Below are 25,219 nucleotides of genomic sequence, written 5' to 3'. Positions count from 1 at the left end.
AATTATTAATATTCATTTTCCTTATTTTTTTAATTACTACTGTCTATTTTTTAACTGACATTATTAGTTATGTAAAATTTATTAATAGTTAATGTAATGTTAAATTAATTATTAAAATGCGTTTTTAGTATTTTTTTTTTTTTTTTTTATCTTTTATATTCAATATTTAGTTTTTATTTCTTACGTTTTTATTTTATACAGGTGGCAACATGCAGGAAACCATAAAATGGTGGCTGCATGTGGCAGTTTGAGAGTGAACATAATAATAGAAATCAAAAATATTCTGAACTGAATTATAAATAATGAACACCATAAAATAGCAAGCAAAAGTTGAAGTTTGGACAAAAGTTATAGATGCTGTTGTGGGAGGGGAAATGTAATGTAAGGAATTCAACAACAGAAATAAAAGCAAGATGGGTAAATAGCATACAGTTATTTTATTATACATATTATTTACAAAATGTTTCATTACAAAAGAAAAGCTCCATTTAATATAACAAAATAACAAAAGATTTACATCAGAAACTCTCTTCTACTGTTTAGCTCTACAAAATAATATAAAACTAAAGAACATTGTAATTAAATAGTTATATTTGTAATTATTATTATTATTTCTATTTATAAATTTCAGATTAGTAGAATTCTCATGTTAAATGAATGACTATATCAAATATTTTTAATGACTTATTTATAACAATAATAAAAATACTATCTCTTAAACATGACTATTATCCATTATTTTTCTAGTAGTTAATTTTGTTATAAACCTTTAATAATGATCAGTGAAAATTAATAAAAGAAAGGTTAGAAGTCAGGTCCATTTTTAATGAATAATTATTCTACATAATAAAAAGCTATCATGTTTGTAATTATATAATTTTCATTGACTACCAAAAATTATTTGGTGAAGATCAACCTAAACAATTATGTTTTAACACTATCAGTACTTATCAAATTAATATATAATGCTTAGGAGCTCTGCTATGGTGTAAAAACAGCACTTACTATAGCTAATTTTTATTATAATTTTTGCAACATGACATTACAATGGAAACATGAGCACTAATTTACAACTAGTTATTGATGTAATTCATGATAGATGAAGCCATCACATTTGTAAAAGAAAATTACTGCTTGTTTGTGCTGCATTTTATAATTCATAGAGTCATGATCTTAATCAATCAACTAATTACAAAGTTAATTAATTAACTTTTGTTATTGCTTTTCAATTAGTCACTTTTAGTGACTAATTAATGTGTAAAATATCATGTCTGTATAGCTATGCTGAAGTATTCATAATAATTAATTAAATTCACTGTAATGCATTTAATTTTTTAGTATTTTAATCTTCTCTAATCAAGTAAGAAATATAAGTACAAGATAAGAACAGGGAGGAATTGACTGTACAACATTTTATTATAAAGTTAAATCTGTTTAGCAAAATAATATATATGATCTGTATAATACTCGATTATATTTACATGATGCAATTATTATTATTATACAAGGACTGATGACTTGTTTTGGTCAATCATGTAATTAACATTACAGATTTATATTATAAATTGGGGAGAAATGATTCTACACTTTTTAGTATTCCATGATGATATAAAAAAAAAACATGCTGTAAAATGTGTGTTATTTTGGATTCTATATAATTAAGAACAGATTGCGTATTATTACTCGTATTATTAATATTGTTATTGTCTTATGTAGTACAACAAAATCACGAAATATTTGGTATCTGATGTAACTAGAAAGAATATTGATTCATGCACTGCAAAGCATCATCAGTGACAAATACATCAATAACTGACTCTCGAAGTACACATTTGGAATCAGGTATATCAGTCGTCTTTCAATGAAAAATTATATTCATAATGTAAATGTAAAGTTATAACAAGTACAAACTATCTATCTCGATTGCAGCATGACTGAGAAATGAAGTGACTACTAGTGGACTTTAGCAATTTCAGGGCTGGCCGGTCATAGTATCCGGAGGCTAAACAGGAAAAAGAAAGAAGGGCTGGCCGGTCAACAAAAATTTGGTAAAGAAGGTAATGCAAATGGCAGTCATAGCTGTTAGGAAGATTCCTATGATAGTGTTCAAAGATATTACGAATGCTTCAAAAAACCTATCATGTAAATTTATCTTTCAGGAGCTATTCAGTGGGGTATTAGCCATTACCTGCGAATAACAATTCAGCTCCCTTAGGGATAGATGGGCTGTAGAATCTTCAGCCAATGAAGATATTGAAATCCCTATGAGTGTGGTGTACCACAAGATTCTTTTATAGGATCTATATTATAAAATATAGTTTATGAGTGTGGTGTACCACAAGATTCTTTTATAGGATCTATATTATAAAATATAGTTTATGAGTGTGGTGTGCTGCAAGACTCTATCTTGGGGTCTACATTATAGAATACAGCCTTTGACAGACTTCTCAGACTTGGACTCCTGAAAGGGATTCAGTCAGCTGCATTTGCCAGTGACTTAGCCTTGGTAGTAGTCTTAAGGAGGGAAGAGGAGATCATAACAAGAGGAACTAATACTGCAATAAAGCTGATTGTAGGATGGCTAAAACAAAATGTCTAGAAGTTGAGGCAGAGAAAACCCAGATGCTAGCGATTGTAGGGAAGAAACAGCTGACCTCATTCAAGTATGTGTTAGTGACATAAAAGTGACTCCCATCAAAGGAAAAAAGTACTTGGAAATTTGGCTTGGCAGATGACAGCTTCCAATATCATATTATCAAAGTCATAAAAAGAACAGGAAAGATAGTTGCAGCACTAAGCAGGCTGATGGCAAATGTAGGTGGGCCACATGCATCTAAGAGAAAGCTATTGGCATAGTCTATCTTGCTTTTACTGGAGTCCTGGTATGGGAGAGGGCTTTAAAAACTCAAAATAAAATAGGGATGATAGAGAGACTGCAGTGCAGACTGCCTGAAGATAGCCAACTGTTATATTACAGTGTAAGTGGAAGCTTCGTTGTGGTGGCAAGTATCTCCTCCTGATGGCACTATTGGCTATAAGTATTACAAGCATTGGAGGGGAGTAGATCAAGATTACCAGTGGTTAGGGATTATTACTAGGATTATGATGAATGCAGATGAAGGACAGGCTTAGGTAAGCCAGCAAGACTAGCCAGTAGGTGCCTCTGCTTGGGAGGTTGCTGCTGATGATTAGATAAAAGGATAGCCTGCAAGGCTAGTTGGAAGGTTCCCTGCTTGCAGGAATAGCTGATAATGATGCAAGCAAAATTCCATAGGATAAGATATGCATGTAACATCTAGTTGGAAAACCTGTTTTTTGCACATGATACTGAATAATGCCTTTTATAGGTGGCTCCAGTAATCACATTATGATGAAGCAACCAGGATACTTTTGTACTTAAATTGGTACTAAATTTTAAGCGGGTTTTAGACAGTGCAATCCTGGCACTACTATCTGTATGGGTACCTACCCATACAGATAGTAGTTATTTCTCAAACCCACCATCTGGTGGGTTTGAGAAATTTCCCTCCTCAAACAAGACAAAAAAGTTGAAAGAGAGACCCTTAGTTCCCTCAGATTACAATCAAACAGAAAAACCAAAGATCAAGTACTTCTAGTATAAAAATATACAATATTTTCTCATATTTGCTTTTACAATAAATCTGCCATTATCACATTCCAAAGATGATGCAGAAATGAAATCAGAGTTCAGCAAACAACATCTGTATTTATAAATCTGAATTTATTATTAATATAATAATACATTTTTTACTTATTTTATAAAAAAAGATTCAACAGATTGAAATTTTTGCAATTAATTTTTTGTAATTTTTTTTATCTTCATAATACAAAAAATTATCCTATTTACGTATAAAAGTAGTAGTACCAATAAATCTGATTATTTTTTAGCTAACAAAATACTTTTTAGTAGTCTTTTTTATGAATAAAACATTTTACTAATAACAATTTTTATACAATTTATACCAACTATTAACTTTCTCAATCCTTATTATAAAGCTTTCATGTATTTAAACAGTTCTGTAACTTAATTTTACATGAAATTTTGAGCAGAAAAGATATAAGTAAATTTCCTTATATTACTCCTGTATAAGTCTTAAGTAAATTGGTAATTTTTTAAAAGTTAGTTTACAGTTATAGTATTTTGTTATTAATATATAAAAGAGGTATTTTAAGGATATTATAAAAAATTTTAATTAATTCTTAATTTTAAATTTAACATATTTAAAAAATACTTATGCGTCTTACATTCCTCTATTAGAGTCCTCTCACATATACAAAATCTACTTAAAAATAGTATGTTGTGTTAATCATCCTATATAAACCATGTCATATTTTTCAAATAATTTCAATAATGATCAATTTTGACATCCTAATTGAGTCTCTCATAAATAAATTTTTTTACAAAGTAAAATGTCTTAACACATTTAAAAAAAAAAATATTATAAAACAGAAATTTATTAACAGTTTATTTTGATTTAAATTCAATAAATAAAAATAAAAATGATCCTATGAACACAATAATTGTGTTACCTAAGGAATAACAAAATGTAATGAAAAAACAAATGACTGAAACAACAATCAATCTTTTAATTAATAAAACTAGGACATAAATATTGAACTTAAATACTTAACAGTTTCCTTGAAAAACTTGTGCAGCTTTTTTTCTAATGATTCTTTAAAATGATACATGCAAATAACTGACAAAAAAATAAACATTTTTCGTATATACACATAAACTTACAAAAATATGAGAGTTAACATATTAGTTTAAACAAGACCATCTTAAAATAAAATAATTGTAGAGAAGAAATATCATAGAAAGAAATAACAAAGATAAATGTTACATTTTTTTCTAAACCTAGCTATATGTCTACAGCCAATTTTGTGAAATATAATAGCCTGGGTCTGTCTAACTGACTATGTTAGGCACCTAGACGTCTTCTATATCATTCTTTATGTCCTTTAAAATAATATGCTAATGCTATCAAACCATTTACTTGTCTAAGCTCCAAGTAACCATAACTTTATTGATAAAAACATTGCAGGCTTGTCTTAACCTGTTCAGTACCGGTAACACACAAGTTGCATCACCCTTGTATTTCCTCAATGGCTGGTGCCACAACTCTTGACTCTGCCTCCTGTATGACTATAAACTATCCCATCAACCAAATTCTTACTCTTTTGCTCTCAAAATTATGGTATACATCATTCAACATCTATCTATCCTTCAATACGATCGAGCAGTCTTGAGAATAACAGCACTTATTTTATTTTTGTACATCATTTTTGGTTACTGTTTTTTCCAAAACAATTATTTTCATTTTTCTGTAAATTTACATAATTTATTTACGTTAAAATTCAAGAAATTTGGAACTGTAATATAATTATATATATACATATCTAATTGTAAAAGTTCCATCAGTTTTGTAAAATCAAAAATGTAACAGCTTTTATTTTACTGCATTTATTTTGTTCAATCTTTTCATTTCATTAATTAGAATTAAGTATTTGATTTATGATGAGCAAACCTAACGTTGTAACATTAATTGGCTTCTTTTCAGTAAAGGAAAGTTTGAAAAGGAAAAATGTAGATGATCTGCAGTTGCCAGGGACAAGTTTGCAAGTAATTTCAAGATTCACAGTCATCAAGAAAGACATAAGTAAACAATTACACTACCTAAACTTTTATAATGCTAAATATTTTTAATTTCATTTTTTTTTCAGGGATAGTTTGGAAAGAAAAATCGTAGATGATTTGCAGTTGTCAAGGATCAGTTTGCAAGGAATTTGCAGGAACTAGTTTGTAAGCACCTAGAACATGCCTTCGATATCATTCTTTATGTCATTTAAAATAATATGCTAATGTTATCAAACAATTTAGTTGTCTAAGCTCCAGGTAATCACAACTTTATTGTATTTTGGCTAACGAACATTTAGTCCTGCTATCTGCTCCTTCATGAAATTAAATGTACTAAAATTCTTGGAGTACAAATTGAGGGGTAAATTTGATGCTTCATTACGGTTTCTGATCTAAGAAATTGAATAAAAGTGGTCCCAAACCACTATCTCATTTAGGTTTTAAGAAAAACAGGGTAACACATGAAAAAGTTTTGTTTGAAAATACATTTTTTTAGGTTTGTTATAAAATAAATGCAGGTGTATGCAAAACGACTCATGATAGATTCAAAGAAACGATCCTGGCAGCAATACTTGTCATCCATTGACAGAACTACTACTGCATCAGACGTTTGTAGGAAAGTGAAGGCAATTTGTGGGCGTAAAAACTTTGCTTCCATAACTAGCCTTCAAGATGAAGATGAAATTAAGGACACTCCAAACGAAATTGTAGAGTTATTATCCAATCACTTCGACAAGGCCAGCAAAACAGCTAACTATGATGAAGATTTTCAGACGAAAAAAGCAGAACTTGAAGGTCTACTAAATTTCGGAACTGATTATAAATACTCATACAATGTACCCTTTAAAATGGAAGAATTTGAGAAAGCGTTGGAGAAAGCAGGTCACACACCTGCTGGTCCAGATGAAATCCATTATAACATGATCAGGCAGCTGAATACCACTGCAAAATGCAGATTACTAGAACTATGTAATCAAATATAGCGGGATGGAATGTGCCCGCAGCAGTGGAAAAAGCACATGTTGTTCCACTACCGAAGAAAAATAAAAATTTAACAGATCCCAATAGCTACTGTCCTATTTCTTTGACGTGCGCTATGGGAAAAATACTTGATAAAATGATTAATAATCGACTCGTTTGGCTTTTAGAAAAAGAAAACCTAATATCACCATTCAAGCAGGTTTTCAACAATACCATTCTACCACTGATCAAATGATCAACTTAGAGAACATTATATAAAACAGCTTTATTACAAGGAAACATTATGTTGGAGTCTTCTTTGATCTTCAGAAGGCTTTCGATATGACCTGGCTACAAGGAGTAATGCTGCTCCAGATACATGAATGGGGCAATCTCCCAGTTTTACTCAGCAACTATATGAATGACCGTACTTTCCAAGTACACGTCAACACTGAATATTCATCTGAAAGAAGCTTGGAAAATGGCATACCACAAGGTTCGCCGTTAAATGGTACCTTGTTTACGATTGCCATTAATAAATTGATATTAGCAATTACAGTAGAAATCAGCAAAAGTATTTATGTTGATGAATTGGCAATTGTGTATGCCAGCAACAAGACTGCTATGGTGAAATACAAATTACAACGAGCGATTAATGCTCTAAATGAAGTTACAAGGAATAATAAATTCCAATTTTCACCAGAAAAAACGTGCTGTGAACACTTCTCTAGGAAGAGAATTCCTCACTAAAGTCCTATTTTGACAATTGACAACAATCCAATACAACATAAGAACAATGTAAGATTTTTTGGGGCTGGTATTGGATAAATCCCTTATGTGGGGATTACATATACAGGACTTTAGTGATAGATGCAAAAAAGGCCTAAATATTATAAAATGTTTATCGAACATCAAGTGGGGCTCAGATAAATAAATATTATTGAGACTATATAAGGCATTGGTACAATCGAAACTAGACTACGGATATATTGTATATTCATCCGCTAGGAAGTCGCATTTAAGAAAGTTAGACGTAATTCATAATAGCGGAATAAGATATGCGACAGGCGCTTTCCACACAAGTCCGGCGACTAGTCTAATGTCCAAAGCCGGAATAATACCATACATTATATCATAGATATCATTTTACTAAGATTCGCAGGAAATATATGGGCTTTTCCTGCCCGTACAAATAACGCACTTTTTAACAACCATCCTTTGACTGCATTATACGAACTTCGCGCTACCTATACCAGACCAGCCGGAATTAGGTACCACGAATTAAGAAGAAAACACGAAATTGCTATTCCAGATACATTAGCAATTTCTACGTGAGAAATACCGCCATGGCTCTTGCCAGCGGTAAATACAAGGTTGGATCTCTCTCAGGAAGAAATAAAAAAGAAGCCAGCAGTGAACATCCAACAGGAATTTTTAGCAACCGTCAGTAGTTACGAACAACATATTAGAATTTATACTGATTATACGAAAACCGAACATGGTGTTGGGTGCTCCATATATGTAAATGGGAAAGCCCACTCTTGGAAACTGCCAGATATAGCCAGTGTCTATACGGTAGAATTTACTGCCATACAGCAATCTCTTCGGTACACAAAACACTATTGCGAACAGAGAGTGCTAATATGTTCCGATTCTTTAAGTGCACTTGTTGCAATTCGGAACAAGAACATTAAGGATGTCCTAATTGCAAACATTCTGTCCATTTTGTACGTTCTAAAGCAACGAGGACAGCGATGTGTATTTGTATGGACTCCAGGGCATGCTGGTATTACTGGTAATGAAAGCGCAGATGAAGCTGTCAGAAGGGCAACAGTCTGCCATGTTTTGTATGCAATTCCTGTAAGGGTGCCAGATGTTAAAAACTGTCTATCTAACATAATAAGAAACAACTAGAATACTGATTATTGGAGGAGTTTAAATACAAAATTAAACTCAATCAAAACGTTTCCGTATAAATGGAAAAGCGACGTGAAGTTGACTCGCCGAGAACAAGTGGCTGTGATCAGACTTACAATCGGTCACACGCGAATAACAAATTCATATTTGTTAACCGTCGAAGAGAGACCAATGTGCGGTGTTTGTTATAAAACACTTAAAAATAAGCATCTAATGGAAGAGTATACCATATATGAGGACCTCAGAAAGAGGTTCCGGCTAAGAAATGATATTGTTGCTGATGTGGATAATGGAATGAAGGAAAAATAGTTGCTTATTTACACGCCAGTGGACTTCTTAGAAGTCTGTAAAAATGAAATATTTTAAGCTGTGTTAAACAAACTATACGGGATAGTTTTATATATATAAGGGAGTCTCGAAGCGTGGCACGTATAGTGACGGGAGGTAGCCCTCTTGACTAGGCCACCCTGGCTCGTCTGCATGCAAGAGCAGTGGGTCGGCGTGTGCCCAATGATGGCATGGGGGACCCTCAAGGGTGGGCTGAGGGCGTGAGGCTACGGGTAAGCACAATGCATGCCTGTAGCCAAGTAGGTCAGGACCGCGAAGGGTAGCCTCCCCCCCGAAGGGCTTTTTGGCCGTCCTGAACAGGTGGTCAGATTGCTCTTATGACGCTGGGAGGACCCCGATGGGTTACGTCCTACGGGACTGTCTATAGTGAGGGGGGGGTCAACTGCCGCTTCCAACGATTTGGAAGTGGACTTATACCGTATTTAGAGCTGGTGATGTGGCTGCCTAGGTCAATGTTATTGTAGGTGTAACGGAGACCCTTCCGTTGTCCACATGCCCCTTGTGATGGCAAGCATGTAGCAATGGTGCCCATGTATGTCAGTGCATGGGACCTGTGAAAGCTTCGGTGAGTAGGAACCTTGAGTCAGTGCAGAGATTGCGCTTGCGCTCTCTGCCAGGACATTTGTCGGTTCCACCGGAGTACCGGATCGGACCTCCAAGGTTAGTAGCCCTGGAGTGGGGGTGTACTCCGGTGGCTAGCCTTGCTACAGAAGGGATCATCATCATACATGAATATTCTTGAACAAACAAACATGGCAGAGGGTGCACGTAAACACCTGGTGGGTTACGTCCTACGGGACTGTTTATAGGGGGAATTCAACTGCCACGGCATCCTGAGGCGACTGATATGCTGCTTAACAGCGGTTCTGGTCGCTCCGACGGTGCTTAAATAGATAAATAAACGGGACAGGTAGAAGGAGATAATGGTATTGTAAAGACTTGTATTTTCCATTTATGTTCTTTGTGATATTTTCTCAAATTTTTAAGAATGGGGCCCTTTACACCCCATAAGTGTTGTTGTTTTAATGTTTTTGTTTACTTTGTGTTTTTAAATAAAAATGTATGGGCCCTTTACACCCTTACATATGACGACCTTGTTGGTGATACTAACCTCTTTTTAAGAATGTGACGAGGGTGACCTTAGCAGTCGATGCCCGTAAAAAAAATAATAATAATAATAATAATTCCCCCAGGTAAATCCATCTCCACGTCCGGATCAGTAACATCTACGATCCACGTCTGGGGGGGGGGGGACAACGGTTGTGCACTTGCAACGACTTGCACAATACTCCTAGCCGTCTAACGGAGCTCTGGTCAATGTCCATTCTGGGTTATGTGTTGATGGGGGTATGGATCACTGTGGTTTTTCATCTCGAGACTAAACTCCCCTGCGTGTTTGCCGTGTGCGGAGACCTGTCTTGCTGGAAATTGGGATCCTGGCCCTTAAGCGAAACTTCGCATTTGGTCTGGAAAACTACGTCTAGATGTAGCAATAAGGCGCTTTGGCCCCTACTTTGGCTAAGCAGGAGGCCGGTTTGCTAACCACTACCGGTCAGCGGCTAGTTTACGACTGTACCTTTCGCTTGCGGATGAGGCAGGTAAACAGATGACAGCCCGAGATGCCTTGGCAGGACTAGTTTCCTGTTTCGGGTGGATTGGGTAGCTCTGGCGTCCAGGTAGGCGCCCGAAATGTGTGGCTCCGTGGTTGGTGTGGAGCCAGAGAGACGAATTATTCTGTACATCTCTTATGGAATCCAAAACTTTTAACTCTCGTTCGGTAACCCCGGACAACTCTGAGGTCAAACGCGCTCGTTCTGAACTCTCTCCTCCTTCGACGTCATCGTCAAAACAGAAAAGTGTAGCTGTAAGGCATACGCCAATAGGTCCATCAACAGGTATTCCTCGCCAGAGGTATCTTGTTGTTAGGAAAAACGATGGATTGGAAACCGGTTTTTCGGACATTAGTCCCTTTGTCATAGCTAAGGAGCTCGCGACGGGTGCTGATGGGCCAGTCAAAGAAGCTAGGAAGACACAGGCTGGGTTATTCATTGAAGCGCTGAACGACGTCAGAGTTATTAGAAATAAAACAATTAGCGAACATTGACATTAGTGTGGAAGCTTACGGCACACAAAGGCTTCCAAAGGGGTACTGTCTGTCATACTGTACCAGTACAAAGGGGTACTGGGTCTGTCATGACTTACTTAATTGTAGTGAGGAGGAGATTGTTAGTGAGATGGCGTCGCAAGGCGTCATCGCATGTAGGCGATTGAACATGAGAAGGGATGGTGAAGTACTACCCTCTTCTTCTCATGTCCTTACTTTTAATAGGCCGTCGTTGCCTGAAAAGGCAAGGGCCGGAATCCATCGGTTAGATGTACGCGTCTATATCCCATCACCGATGAGGTGTTTCAAATGCCAAAGTTTTGGCCATATCTCGGACAGATGCAGTCGTGAAGAGATTTGTGCGTGTGGCCAAGCAATCCATGAAAGTGAACTCTGTAAGGAAATCCCTTTATGTGTGAATTGCGGAGGGCAGCATTCAGTGAGATCTAGGAATTGTCCTGCTTTCAAAAAAGAAATCGCAATACAAGAAACTAAAGTTCTTAAGAAAATTAGTTATCTTGAAGCGACAAAATTGGTTAATGCGCAGACGCCGGGCAAAAGACCTTTGCGCAAGCGGCTGCCCTTAGCGCGGTTGATAGTTTACTCAAGCAATTTACGCCAGTTCTAACTGCGGTTTTAGACAAATTTATGGAAAGGATATTTGCTGCAGTTGAGCCAACGCCGTCGACGAGTGATGATGTTCGTCAACAGCCGAACACAATCACCAAATTAAATAAACCATTGGCGACGCAAACGCGACAAATTACTGAGGAAGTTGAGCGTACCGGTAAGAGACAGTCCAGAGCTAATAATACCGGGGCATCGAGCTTATCGAAGGTCAAATGTCCTCAGGAACCTTTAGAACTCCTGCAAGGGGATAAGCCACCAAAAGGACAGAGGGTTCAGAAGATCGGCACCTCTATTGTAGTCAGCTTGGAGAGAACGGGAACGACACAAGGCGTGACGTCACCGCTGGCAGTTCATGCACCTTGGGCTGGACTGCCAAAACCAACAAATCCCAGTCTTACGCACAGCACAACTCTGCCGAACCCTGAAACTATGTTAGTCTCAGGTGAGGAGAGTGACTCCGGTTCTGTTGAGTCGCTAACTCACTCAGGTTGTGCTACAACTACAAGAAAGAAAAAAGGATGGCCGAAGGGTAAGCCACGCTGATAAAGTTAATGGAGAATATAATACAATGGAATATTAATGGTTGTGTCTCGCACCTACCAGAGCTTCAACTACTTATGAATAAACACAGCCCTGCCTACGTGTCTTCAAGAAAAGCACTTTAAGCCAGAACAGGATTTCCGTCTGCGTGGATACGATGTGATACGTGCAGATGTAGTGTTTGATCGTCGAGCAAGCGGTGGTGTTGCCTTTCTTGTGCGTTCACATCTGTCTTTTCAACGAATAGAACTTGATACTACGTTGCAGGCTGTCGCTGTACGATTATCGTCTCCAGTTGAAATATCCGTTTGTAACATATATCTGCCAGACGGGAACTGGGACGTTGACGATCTGCTGAGCTTATATGGCCAAATCCCACGGCCGATGATTCTGGTAGGGGATTTCAATGCGCATAACCCGCTTTGGGGCTCACAACGATTGGAACGCAGGGGGCGCGACATCGAAGAATTTATATCCAACACCGAGCTACTCCTGTTGAACAAGAGTGCAGGAACGTTTTTCAACATGCGAAAGAGTGAAACTTCGGGCATAGATTTGTCATTTTCCAGCCCACTATTATCGCTTTCCTTAGATTGGGAAGTTGACACACACCTACATGGGAGTGACCACTTTCCGATTGTAATTACAACAGATATACGGCGGAAACCACCAAAGTTTATTCAGCGGTGGTGTATTAAGCCTACCGATTGGATTAGCTATACGGACAGCGTCGTTATGCCACGTTGTACTGGAAACATCGATGAGGATATAACAGGGGCAACACGGGAAATGGTCAATTCGGCGAAGGAAAACGTTCCTAAAACCACCCCAACATGGGTGAAACCAAGTGTACCATGGTGGGGGGGGGGGGGGTCGAAGTAAATCTAGCAATTAGCAGGAAAAAGAAAACTTTCAATCTATTCAGGAAATGACCTACCGTGGAGAATCTAATATCTTTTAAAAGACATCGTGCCTACGCCAGACGTGCCATATTATCTGCGAAAAAAGCATCCTGGGAAACATACGTATCCTCCATCGACAGTGCCAAATGTGCTTCGTAGGTATGGAAGATGGTTAGGGCCATAGCTGGCCGGTTGCATGGCCATTCATTGAACGCGCTCAAACAAGCCGGTGTCATCGTAGTCGATCAACAGGCTATTGTTGAATTGTTGTGAGTAGCAATGAAAATCATCACATCGATTTCATTCGCATTTCAAGAAGGCAAAGTTTAGCATTGCTAAACTTTGTAACAGACGACGACCTCTTTTATAACGTACCGTTTGCATTCGTCGAATTCGATAGTGTTCTAAACAGCTCCAGTCATAGTTCACCTGGTTATGGCGATATTCCGTATACTTTCGTCAAGAAGCTTAACAACGATGGTAAAGCGTCGATGTTACGCTTGCTCAATAGAATATGGGCCTCAGCCTCTTATCCACAAGTATGGAAAAAAGCAGTGATCATACCGCTTTTGAAACAGGGGAAAGATCCTTTAGACGCTATGAGTTACAGACCAATATCTCTCACATCGTGTATTAGCAAACTTTTGGACAAAATGATAAATACTCATTTAGTATGGTTGTTGGACAGGAAGCAGCTTCTTTCGCCATATCAAATCGGATATAGACAGCGTCATTCTACGACTGACAACATGATACTTCTTGAGAACGCAATACAGAATGCTTTCCTTAGCAAGATGCACTTCGTAGGCGGGTTTTTTGACCTTGAAAAAGCGTTTGATATGACGTGGAGGTATGGGATCTTAAAACAAATGTATGACTGGGGACTACGTGGAAATCTCCCCATGATTGTCGCCAGCTACTTTTTTCAGCAGGCCATAAAAGTACGCGTTGGCAATGCGTATTCGACAAGTAGGCGCTTACGTTTTGGTCCTTTTCGCGTGCCGGATGCGTGAATATTCGTTGTGTTTTATACAGTGTGCGTGAGACGTTTCTAAGTGCGGTTTTTTTTGGTGAAATAATATTTTCTATAGTTACGGTCGTTCAATATATGTGTGCGTTCGCATATTACGTACCGTCATCTTGTTACAATTCAATACAGTATTATCGATAACGGCGGGTGGCCTATTCGGCGAGCATATCATCGTCTGGGAATGGTTATCACAGATTACATCATTCGTCTACGAAGCAAGATAAGTAGTAAGCAAGTAATTTAATATTTTGCCTTTAGCTGCATCGCTCAGTGTCGTTATTTACTTGCCTAGATTTTTCCTTATTATTTGTTCCATATCATTCACATATCATTTATACAGTGTTTACCATAATTACCTCTTTATACTTACGTCGTCCTATGTTGTTATTTTGTCCTGTATATTATTCATACTTCCTATTTTGTAATTACATATCCATTGTTAGTTTTACCTTGTTTTAAAATCAAGGCTAACCAAACTTACTACAACTGTAGATGCGTTAGAAGCTGGCACACAAAAGGTAGAGTTACTTTCTCTCAAACAAACTAGGTTGCTTACAATCTCCCAAAAATTTGGTGAAATTCAAAATAAAATTGAATTACTTTCAGAGTCTATTGAAAGCAAGCTCGATTACTGTGAAGATCAATTATCTGTGAAACTTTTAGATTGGATTGATCAAAAAAAAGGTTTCTCTTTCTAATTCCGGTATTTCCAAATCCAGCTCAGATGGGAAAATCAAACCGATAAAATTACCTACAATAAATATTCCATCATTCCAAGGTGACTTTAAGGACTGGTATAATTTTCGAGACATCTTCGAATCATTAGTAGTAAAAAATGAGGGATTATCTGCCATTCAAAAATTTCAATATTTGTTGTCTGCACTTCGTGGGGAAGCGCATGGGTTAATAAAAAACATTCCTATTACTGATGCAAATTTAAAAATGCCTAACGGGTCATTTGCGAGAGATACAATAACAAATGAATTATAGTCACAAGTCACGTTAAATCTCTATTGAATTTACCTTCAGCTAACAAGAGTAATCCTAATCAATTGCGTAAATTAATTAATGAAGTTCTAACGAATTGTGATGCTATTAAGGCGCTTAATTTAGATGTAAACTTAGGCGAATTACTATTGGTTCAATTAATGTTAAGCAAGGTTGATATTTCAACGCGTACTAAATTAGAATCATTCCTTAAAGTAGAGCAGATCGCTACGTTAAATTCTCTCATAACCTTTTTAGAACATAAATGCCAAACAGGGCAGGTACTTCATAATGAAACATATCAGGGATCTCCTTCAACAGTAAACCAATTCAGTTCAAAAAACTCTTATAACAAATCAAATAAGACAAATTCAATGGTAGCTACTAGTTCATCCCTTTGTAATTTATGTAAGGGTACTCATAAATTATACAAATGCCATAAGTATACCTCACTCAGCCCGTCAGAGAGACTGAATCGAGTCAAAAGGTTCCGTTTATGTTTGAATTGTCTCAATACAGGTCATATGTCTAAAGATTGTCCGTCGTCCACCTTATGTTTCAAATGTAACAAGGGTCATCATACATCCCTTCATTGGGAAAGGGTTGACTACTCAAAGGTACATCAGGCTTCTGGCTCTAGTAAACAAACCCCTGAAAATAAATTACCTAATCAATCGGATCAGTCAATAAAAAGTTGTTATGCTAGTCCTGGTAATCAAACACAAGTGTTGCTTGCAACTGCCTTGATTAATGTGCAAGATGAAAATGGCAATTACGTTACGTGTCGCGCTATTTTGGATAATGGGTCACAGGTAAACTTCATAACTGAAGACAGAGTACAGAAATTGCAACTTAAGACGATTCAAGAATCCTGTCCCAATAGAATCATTCAATAACTTGGCATATGAGTCCAAAAATAATGTTAATGTACAAATCCATTTCGTTGCTAATACGTCAAGAGACAACCAAGGGCATTTTGTGGTCAAATTACCCCTAAAGCAGGAACTTTCAACTCTCGGGGAATCCAGATCAACAGCTATTCATCGCCTCCAAAGACTTGAACATCGTCTCTCTTCAGACAAGCAACTACATGATGAATATCATCATTTTCTCGACGAAAACTAGGGCACATGCAACCCGTTCCATCAACTGGTCAACCCACATATTTTCTGCCACATCATGCAGTCTTTAAACAAGACAGTACTACTACTAAAACTAGAGTAGTATTTGATGCATCGTGTAAAACATCTAATAACATCTCGTTAAATTATATTTTAAGAGTCGGTCCCGTTGTTCAACAGGATCTTTGTACATTCGTATTATGTTTCCGCACTCGTGAGATAGCATCTATCGCAGACAAAAATAAAATGTATCGACAGGTTAGAATACATCCTAGCAATTATGATTGCCAGCGGATATTGTGGCGCGATTCCCCAGCAGATCCAATACAAGAGTACCAACTCAACACAGTTACTTATGGCACTTCGTCAGCCCCATATCTTGCAACCAGATGTCTACAGAAATTGGCGGATGATGAACAATGTAACTATTCCAAGGGTGCAATAAGTATTTTAAAACATGACTTTTATGTTGATGACTGCATCTCAGGATCAAGTGATTTAGATTCGGCTGTCAAATTAGTCTCTGAACTACAATCTGTCCTCGCCAGTGGTGGCTTTCAGCTTCGTAAATGGGCTTCCAATAGTGCTCAACTTCTGGAAACAATTCCTCCTGAATTTCAAGAAAACCAGTTCAGAAGTCAATGGCAATGCTACGGTAAAGGCGTTGGGCCTTCGATGGCAACCTGCATAGGATCACCTCCAAATTGTTAGTGGAATTAGCTTATCACATCAACAATTTAGGCCAACTAGTTTTACAAAAAGAAATGTCCTTGCTACCATTTCGTCCATATTTTAACCACTTGGTCTATTGGCTCCTACAGCAATTCGTTGCAAAATATTGATGCAAAGGTTATGGAAACAAAATCTTAATTGGGATGATATCCTCCCTTCGAACTTACAGCAAGACTGGGAACTCATTTATAATTCGCTTGAACGGCTCAATGAAATTCATATTGATAGATTGGTTATGATAAAGAATCCTGTTCACATACAATTACATGGCTTCTCAGATGCCTCTGAGGCAGCCTGTGGTGCTTGTGTTTACTTCAGATCCTGCAATTCTGATGGAAATGTTGTCGTTAATTTACTTTGTGCGAAATCTAGAGTGGCACCACTCAAGTAAGTTTCCTTACCTCGTCTTGAGCTCTGTGGTGCTGTTTGATTACTAAGGTCAAGGCTAGTATTGATTTAAATATAAATGAGACATATTTATGGACAGACTCTAGCATTCTACTTGCATGGTTGAAAGGGTCTCCATCTACATGGAAGACATTCGTTGCAAATCGCGTCAGTGAAGTGCAAGATTTAACAAAGGAATGCACCTGGCATCATGTTTCATCAGCATCCAATCCTGCGGATATGGTATCACGCGAAGTCACTCCTCAAGAACTCATAAATAACGACTTATGGTGGCATGGTCCGTCTTGGTTGACAGAAACCCCATCACAATGGCCGTCACTTACATTTGCGGCAACCTTAATTAGTGATGTTCCTGAAATGTGTCCTACCGTAAGTTTTGTCGCATCCACCTGCTCAGATGACATTTTGAAGGAATCATCTTTTCTTCCACGAGTCCAGCGAAAAATTGCATATTGTCTTCGTTTTATAAAAAATTGTAACGGCTCAAATTTCGTCGGTGCCTCTAACGAGCTTCGTGAAATCTATACCATGCCTAAAAATAATAATACAGCCATTTCGGAGAATCTGTTAGTGGATTGTCAATGGCATTTTAACCCTCCTAGCGCACCCCATTTTGGCGGCATGTGGGAAAGTGCAGTCAAGGCAATGAAATACCATCTCCGTCGCATTGCTGGTAATAATTGTCTAACGTTTGAAGAAATGATGACACTACTTACGCAAGTAGAAGCTTGTTTAAATTCTAGGCCATTGTCCAAATTATCAGATGATCCTACAGACCATTCCTACCTTACTCCTGGCCATTTCCAGGTTGTAGAATCTCTCACCATCCTCCCAAACCCTGACCTGAATGATATGCATGTGAATAGACTAAGTAGATGACAACTGTTCCAGCAACTCACTCGACAACTGTGGCAAAAAATGGTCTACTGAATACTTGACATCTTTGCAGCAGCGAGGAAAATGGTCATCATCCAACCCAAATCTGCAAAAGGGTGAAGTCGTTCTCATCAAAGAAAATACGATGTATTTTGGCGGGCGGTATGGTTGATGTTCAGCGCGCTCTATGGCACGGCTGGCAAGTGAACACTCGACAGGAGTCGGTCGTAGTGTACGCATCGGATGGACGTCGCCTTTCCCTTTAACGGGTCATATCCCTTTTACGGGTCATAATTAGTTTTGTGTTGTCTTTATAGTATGTTTTTTTATTAATAGTGTATTGTTATTGTTTGTAAATTAAATATTAGTTTATTCACGCATCCAGTGACTAATTATCACACCTACACAGTCCACTTAAACATTTATGTTATGATCATCCACTTACAAAATGGGGTTCCGCAAGGGTCACCCCTTAGCGGCACCTTGTTCACAGTTGCTGTTGATAGAGTTCTACAGGCAATACCACCACGAATTGGTAAATGTATGTATGTCGACGATCTGGCGGTTTTCTAGAGTCTCTGTTGAGAAGTGAACGTGAAAGGTTGTGTTAGATAGTGCTCCTGCGTTAGTGTGTTACTAGTGCTTGTGTGTTGGCGTTCTGCTTCGTTTCCGGCTGCCTGTGTCGATGACCATGTGACGTCGGCAACATCCTGTTAGGACGCCTACCCAGGCCCTCAGCCATATACCAAAGCTATTGTCAACGACCGGATAAGTTTTAAACCTTTGTTTAAAAACTTTCTAATTTTATTTATATCTATAAGTTAATATATTAATGAATAGTATTGAACATTTACAAGTAATTTTATTCCTAATTCTTAAATTAATTTATAAATATTAATATTATATTTACAAAATATAATAACTCTGTTATTATATTTTGTTAAATTGATATTACTTAATTTAATTTAACTTCATATAAGTTAATTTTAATTTAATTTAATTAATTAAGCCATTAAATTGGACTTTATGTAAATTAAATATAATATAATAAATAGTTTTATTATATTAAATTACTTATAGTTTTAACCTTTTTACTTTAAATTTTCTATGACAGACTTTTCATCGAAGTCAAAAATAGTTAAATAACTTAATATTAATTTAAATTTTAGCAGTACTCTTCAGACGATTCTTTCTTAATGGAAAGCTATCTAATCCGAACCCGTTCTCTTCCCCGTCCACGGAGCTTTCTGCTGGAGGAGAGGATAACGGTGTGGGAGCAAGAAAACGTCAAAAGCGTAGGTCGGTAACCACGGGTGATCAACACTCCGAGAAGCCGAACACTACAAGGGGCAGCTGCCACCATGGAGGTTAGCGATGGAAATTCCTCTGTCATTAGGCGGGAGAAAATCCCACCTATCATGTTGGACTGCCCCAAGGAGTAGCCAACGCTGGCAAGAGCAATCTCCGCCGTTATAAGAGGGCGCTTGGTAGTCAAAAGTACCGGGCTATCTGTAAGGCTGCAGCTAAGCAGCGAAGGCTACTTCAGGGAAGTACCGAGTTTTCTGCATTCCAAGGGAGTTGCCTTTCACTCCTTTCAGTTCCCAAAAGATAGGAAGCTCAAAGTGGTTATCCAGGGCATCCCTTATGGGGCCACCCCGTAAGAGGTAAAAGAGGAGCTGACCTCGCTCGGTTACGAGGCAGTTTCAGTTAAAAAGCTGACGACGAGGGTCGGAAGGGAGACCCCCCACGTGCCTCGTTGCCTTAAAACGAACGCCAGTCACCAGGGCATTTATGGCCTGAAAAACTTATTCTATTGTAGAAGTAAGGTGACCGCATTTGTGTCTCGATGGTGTCCGCCCCAATGCCACAGATGCCAAAAGTTCGGCCACTCGTCGAACTATTGCTGCAGGGCTCAGCTCTACGTGAAATGTGGTGGAGACCATGACGCGGCGACGTGTCTGAAGCCGCGCGAAGAGCCTGCCTCGTGTGCAAACTGTAAGGGGCCGCACCCGGCCAATTACAGGGGGTGTCCTTATTACAAGGAGCAGCTGAACAAGCAAAAGGGCACCCAGAGAACGTCCGCTGTTACTGACGGACGTAGCTGGGCACGAGTTGCCGGAGGGCGAAAACCGAGCCCCCAGCCACAGGTAATTTTACCGGCGGCAACGGTGGAAAAAGGGGAATCACCTACCCCCACACCAACAGAGCCTAAACCGGCAATAGTTACAAGAAAGGTGGAGGCAAAAAAAGCCGACCAAGCCTGCTCCGTAGGTAAAAAAGGCAACCGAACAATCGGCAAAATCAAAGAGGGGGGTGGTGCTAAACCCACGACGTCTGGAAAACACACCAAGGTCCCAGAAGCCCCATGCCTCATCAAAAAGGCGTTAACGACTCCCGGCCCCTCCAGCGGTAAAATAAATATAACCGCACTCCTGAAGGAGAGTTTCGGCAAGGATTTCTTGTCATAAGTGACAATTAAGGATGTCCTACCGAAAATTCTAGCAATATTGGCCCGCCTGCTCCAAGCAAAATCGCTGAAGGCCTGCATTCAGTCCATCATAGAGAGCCTCATGAACTTGCTATCTAGGTATGATTAGACAAACTCTCAGATTGCTACAGTGGAACGCCAATTCAGTAGTAGGCAAGACGGCAGAACTATGCCGTCTGGCCGAGGATCTTCTAATAGACGTGATACTGTTGTCTGAACGCGAACAAACAACTGACCATTCGGAATTACTTTACGTATATGACGGATAGGCCAGTACAACTCGGATGCCCTGCCAGCGGCGGAACCGCAATTTTAGTCCACAGACGCCATATACACACGCGGGTCGACCTCCACACTAACGTAATGGAGCAGACTTGTGTTCATGTGGAGCATCTAAGGACTAGGGGGCGGACGAGACCCTCGACTATTCCCAGAAGGTCAGTGAATTGGAAAAGGTTCTATGAAACTCTCCAACGGGATTAAAGACCAGTGCATGTTGAACTCCTGACCACACCGGAGGAAATCGACGACACGGTCGAACGCGTCATATCGTCAATGACCGAGGCTCTGTCAAACAGCTTTACGAAAAAGACCACGAGGCCTATCCGTAATAATCTCCCACCTCACGTCTCTGATGCTATAGCAGAGAAAAGCGCCGACTGAGGAGGAGATACCGAATCACCCTGTCCCCCGATGATAAAAGGGCTTTTTATATTCAAACGGACGAAGTGAAACAGCTGATGGCCCAACATCGAGAGGATTCGTGGAATGAATGCCTCGCCTCGGTCTCAGACGATCACTCTTCGGTGTTCAGGCTAAACAAAAAACTACGAGAAGGAAACAAGCCCCGCCACCAGGTTGTAGGGCAACGAGGCCTTCTGGCGTATTCGGAGGTGGACAGGGCGGAGGTTTTCGCCGACACCCTGGAGAACCAATTTACTCCAAACCCCCCTCCCGCCGCGAACGACGACCAAACAACCGAGGTGGAGTCCTTCCTCGTAATTATTCAGCACAGCTGGAAGACGCCCCACTAGAAATAGACCAAGTCACTGAGGCGGAGGTTTCCGCTGCAATCAAAGCCACAAGCCCCGACAAGGCTCCGGGTGTTGACGGGATCGGAGCCCGCGCATTCCGGAATGTTCCACCCGCTCTTATAGTGACCATAACCACAATATTCACATCAATTTTGTACGTTTGATATTTTCCGAATTGCTGGAAAACTGCAAAGGTAGTATGCCTACCCAAACCTGGGAAAAGTCTGCTCTTTCCCCAGAATTATAGGCCGATTTCCTTATTACCAGTGTTGTCAAAGCTATTCGAAAGGATTTTTCTGGAGAGACTTAGGCGACATTTGAGAAAAGGTGTACGGCCTGAGCAATTTGGGTTCAGGGAGGGCCACTCGACGACCCTCCAACTGGTTAAAATAATCGACAGTCTTGTCGGAGGCCTAAATAGAAAAGCGGTAACTGCAACCGTTTTTCTAGATGTGGCTAAAGCCTTTGACAAAGTCTAGCATAGCGGCTTGCTGTATAAACTCGCACATACGACGATTCCCTGTCGGGTCAGATTGATACGGTCTTATTTACTAGACCGACAATTTGTTGTACGCGTAGGGGGAAAAATCTGCTCCACCAGAGACGTAGCCGCTGGAGTCCCCCAAGGAGCAGTGCTTTCGTCGTTCTTGTACACGGCCTACGTCAACGATATGCCGCTGTCGGAAGGAGTTAAAACAGCTCTATACACAAACGACACGGCATATTATATGAATCCGGAAGTGTAGATTACGCAATCGAGAGACTCCAACGGCAATTGGATCTAGTAGAGCCATGGCTCGATATGTCGAGAATCAAGGTCAACGGTGAAAAATCGTTGGCGGTGATGTTCACATACAAGACACGTGCTCCAGCCAGGCAGCTGGAAATCTCGGGAGAGAAAATCCCCTTTGGGAAAACAGTCAAGTACCTGGGAGTAGTCCTGGACAAACGGCTTACCTTAGGAGAACATGTTAAATATGTGACCCAAAGGGCAAAGGCCGTCAGAGCCTCACTATACCCAGTACTGAACAGTGCCAGCCCATATCCATTGGCGTCCAAATTGCTCATTTTTCGGCTATACGTCCTACCGATTCTAACATATGCTTACTCGGCATGGGGAGCTTTGTTGTACTCCACGCTTCAAAAGAAATTATAAGCCGTCCAAAACATAGCGTTCCGGACGATATTTGGAGCACCGTGGTTACTGGATTGTACGTCGAAACTATTAACGACAGTCAAAGTCAGAAGGTCCAGTCATTGAAGAAGATCGGTGATTTCACGCTATCGGTGCAACCACACGGCACCCTTAACTCATCCAAAGGAGTTGTTGTTTGCCGTGATCTTCTAAACTGTAAAGAAGAAGAAATAGTACAGGAAACGTCTAGTCAGGGAGTGACACATTGTCGCAGACTCATTATGAGAAGTAATGGTGAGGTTCTTCCTTCAACCTTGCATGTTTTGACATTTATTAGGCCTAATCTTCCTGAAAAGGTACGAGCTGGCATACATCAGCTTGATATACGTGCATTCATTCTGCACGCAGCCTATGAGATGTTTTAAGTGTCAACAATTCGGACACACTGTAGCCAGATGTGAAGCATAGGAAATTTGCGTGTGTGGAATGAAAACACATGAGGGTGATCAATGTAAAGACCCTCCAATCTGCATTAATTGTAAAGGGCACCACAACTGTTGATCAAGGAACTGCCCAGTATATGAATTGGAAACGGCCATTCAGGAAGTTAAAATGCTTCAAAAAGTCAGTTATCCTGAAGCGAAGAAAACTGTTAGTCAACGAACACCTCGACCATCAACCACTTATGCAGAAGCAGTTGCTGGCCCATCCTCATCAAAAATTAACGTGGAGCAGTTGCTTAATACGATTGCACCAAGTCTTGCGACAATGATAGAAAGAATCATTGACACAAAGATTGAGTCGACACAGCGAATAGAACTAACTAAACAAGTGAAGACTCATTTCCAGACTGACGCCGTTGATTTCGGGAACGTACTGGTGCAGTGTAAAGAACCAGTAAAATCTGCGACCATGACTCCGCCGGACGACATAATAAATAAAAAACCTGATTTATCTGGAAAAAGCAAATAGATCACTTTCTCTTTGAGTCATAAGGCTAAGGAAATTGTGACAGAAGTACAATCTGAGTTTACCGATATGGAGGTGCAAGTCATTATTGAGAAAGCACCAGACATAAACAAAATAAAAACTGTACCAATAGAGCCTCCAAAAGCTCAGAAAACAGCTTCAGTGAGAATGTCTATTTCAGTTGGCCCCAGCGCACCCTTAGAGATTGAATTCAGTTCATCAGCTGCCGAAAATGCATCGCTTGCGAGCTTAGATTCAATATCAACAATGCTAACTGCACCAACAAAGCTTTCATCACCTGATGTCAGCCAGAGAACATCATTGGCATCAGAAAGAGAAGAAGATGCCATGTCCGATGCCTCAGACACACTATCATCAGAAGTTGAGGCCGTAAGAAGAATGGAAAAGCGGTGCAAGAAAGGATGGCCGAAAGGAACGCCTATGGGCTAAAAATTAGGATTCTAAAGTAAAATGGAAATCTGAAATTATGAAACTTTTTTTTATTTTTTAAGTAGGACGGGTCTAATGACCAAAGTAGTCGATGCCCCCCCAAAAAAAAATAAAAATACCAATAATGCTGAAAAAGGACTTTCAGTTCCCTATGCTTACTTTTATAATATTTTTGTTACTGATTATAATTTAAGTTTTGGCTGTCCAGCAAAGGATAAGTGTTCTAAATGTTGTCAGTATGAACGAAAAGAGAAGGCTGATGATAGTTCATGCAAAACAGAATTTTAACTTCATAAAAAAAAGAAGTGATGCTTTTTATTCTCTCGTTCGGCAAGCAAATGTAGGGAAATAATATTATCTTTCGACTGTCAGAAAAATAATGTACTTTCAAAGATCCCAGACAAAGCGGTTTTTTGCCGCCGTACTATCAGTTTTATGTATATAGTTTAACAAAATGCAAAGCCATTTTGAAAGATAAACAACCAAAAGATAAGATTAATATTTACACATGAACTAAAGCAGATGCTGCAAAGAGGCCTGTTCAAATAACTTTTGCAGTGTTTCACAAATTACAGGTGATTCATTTTAAAGGATACACTACAATTTGCCTGTTTTCAGATGGGTGTGGTGGCATAATAAGAATTCTGCTATATTATTCATGCTAATGTATTGATTTGTAAACTGTGCTCCATTGCATGTGCAGTACATCATCTCATGATGGAAGATGCTGAAAGTGTACTTCAAATAGTTGGGTAAATTTATTATTTTCTTATTTTACTATATAAAATTGTAATAATAACAACATAACTTACTTTCATTGATAAACCTACAATTTTTATCATATTAAAATTCTCATATAGGCCTAAATGTTGAATATTTGTTTTTTTTTAATATAGAATAGTCATAATTGTTACTCTTTTTTTTCAGTA

At 38.9% G+C, this 25,219-nt stretch overlaps 1 long non-coding RNA gene across 1 annotated transcript; it reads left to right on the top strand.

Annotated features, from left to right (window-relative positions):
* Nucleotides 1-277: 277 nt before the first annotated feature.
* Nucleotides 278-24,978, top strand: LOC142318125 (uncharacterized). The gene is made up of 3 exons (XR_012754827.1): nt 278-417; nt 5,583-5,681; nt 24,909-24,978. It is a non-coding gene; the product is annotated as an uncharacterized LOC142318125 (long non-coding RNA).
* The last annotated feature ends 241 nt before the right edge of the window (nt 24,979-25,219 follow it).

The sequence above is a fragment of the Lycorma delicatula genome, chromosome 1 (genome assembly GCF_047948215.1).
Source record: "Lycorma delicatula isolate Av1 chromosome 1, ASM4794821v1, whole genome shotgun sequence".
Classification (NCBI taxonomy): domain Eukaryota; kingdom Metazoa; phylum Arthropoda; class Insecta; order Hemiptera; family Fulgoridae; genus Lycorma; species Lycorma delicatula.
Note: the sequence above shows the minus strand (reverse complement) of the source record. Positions and strands in the feature narration are given on the sequence as shown.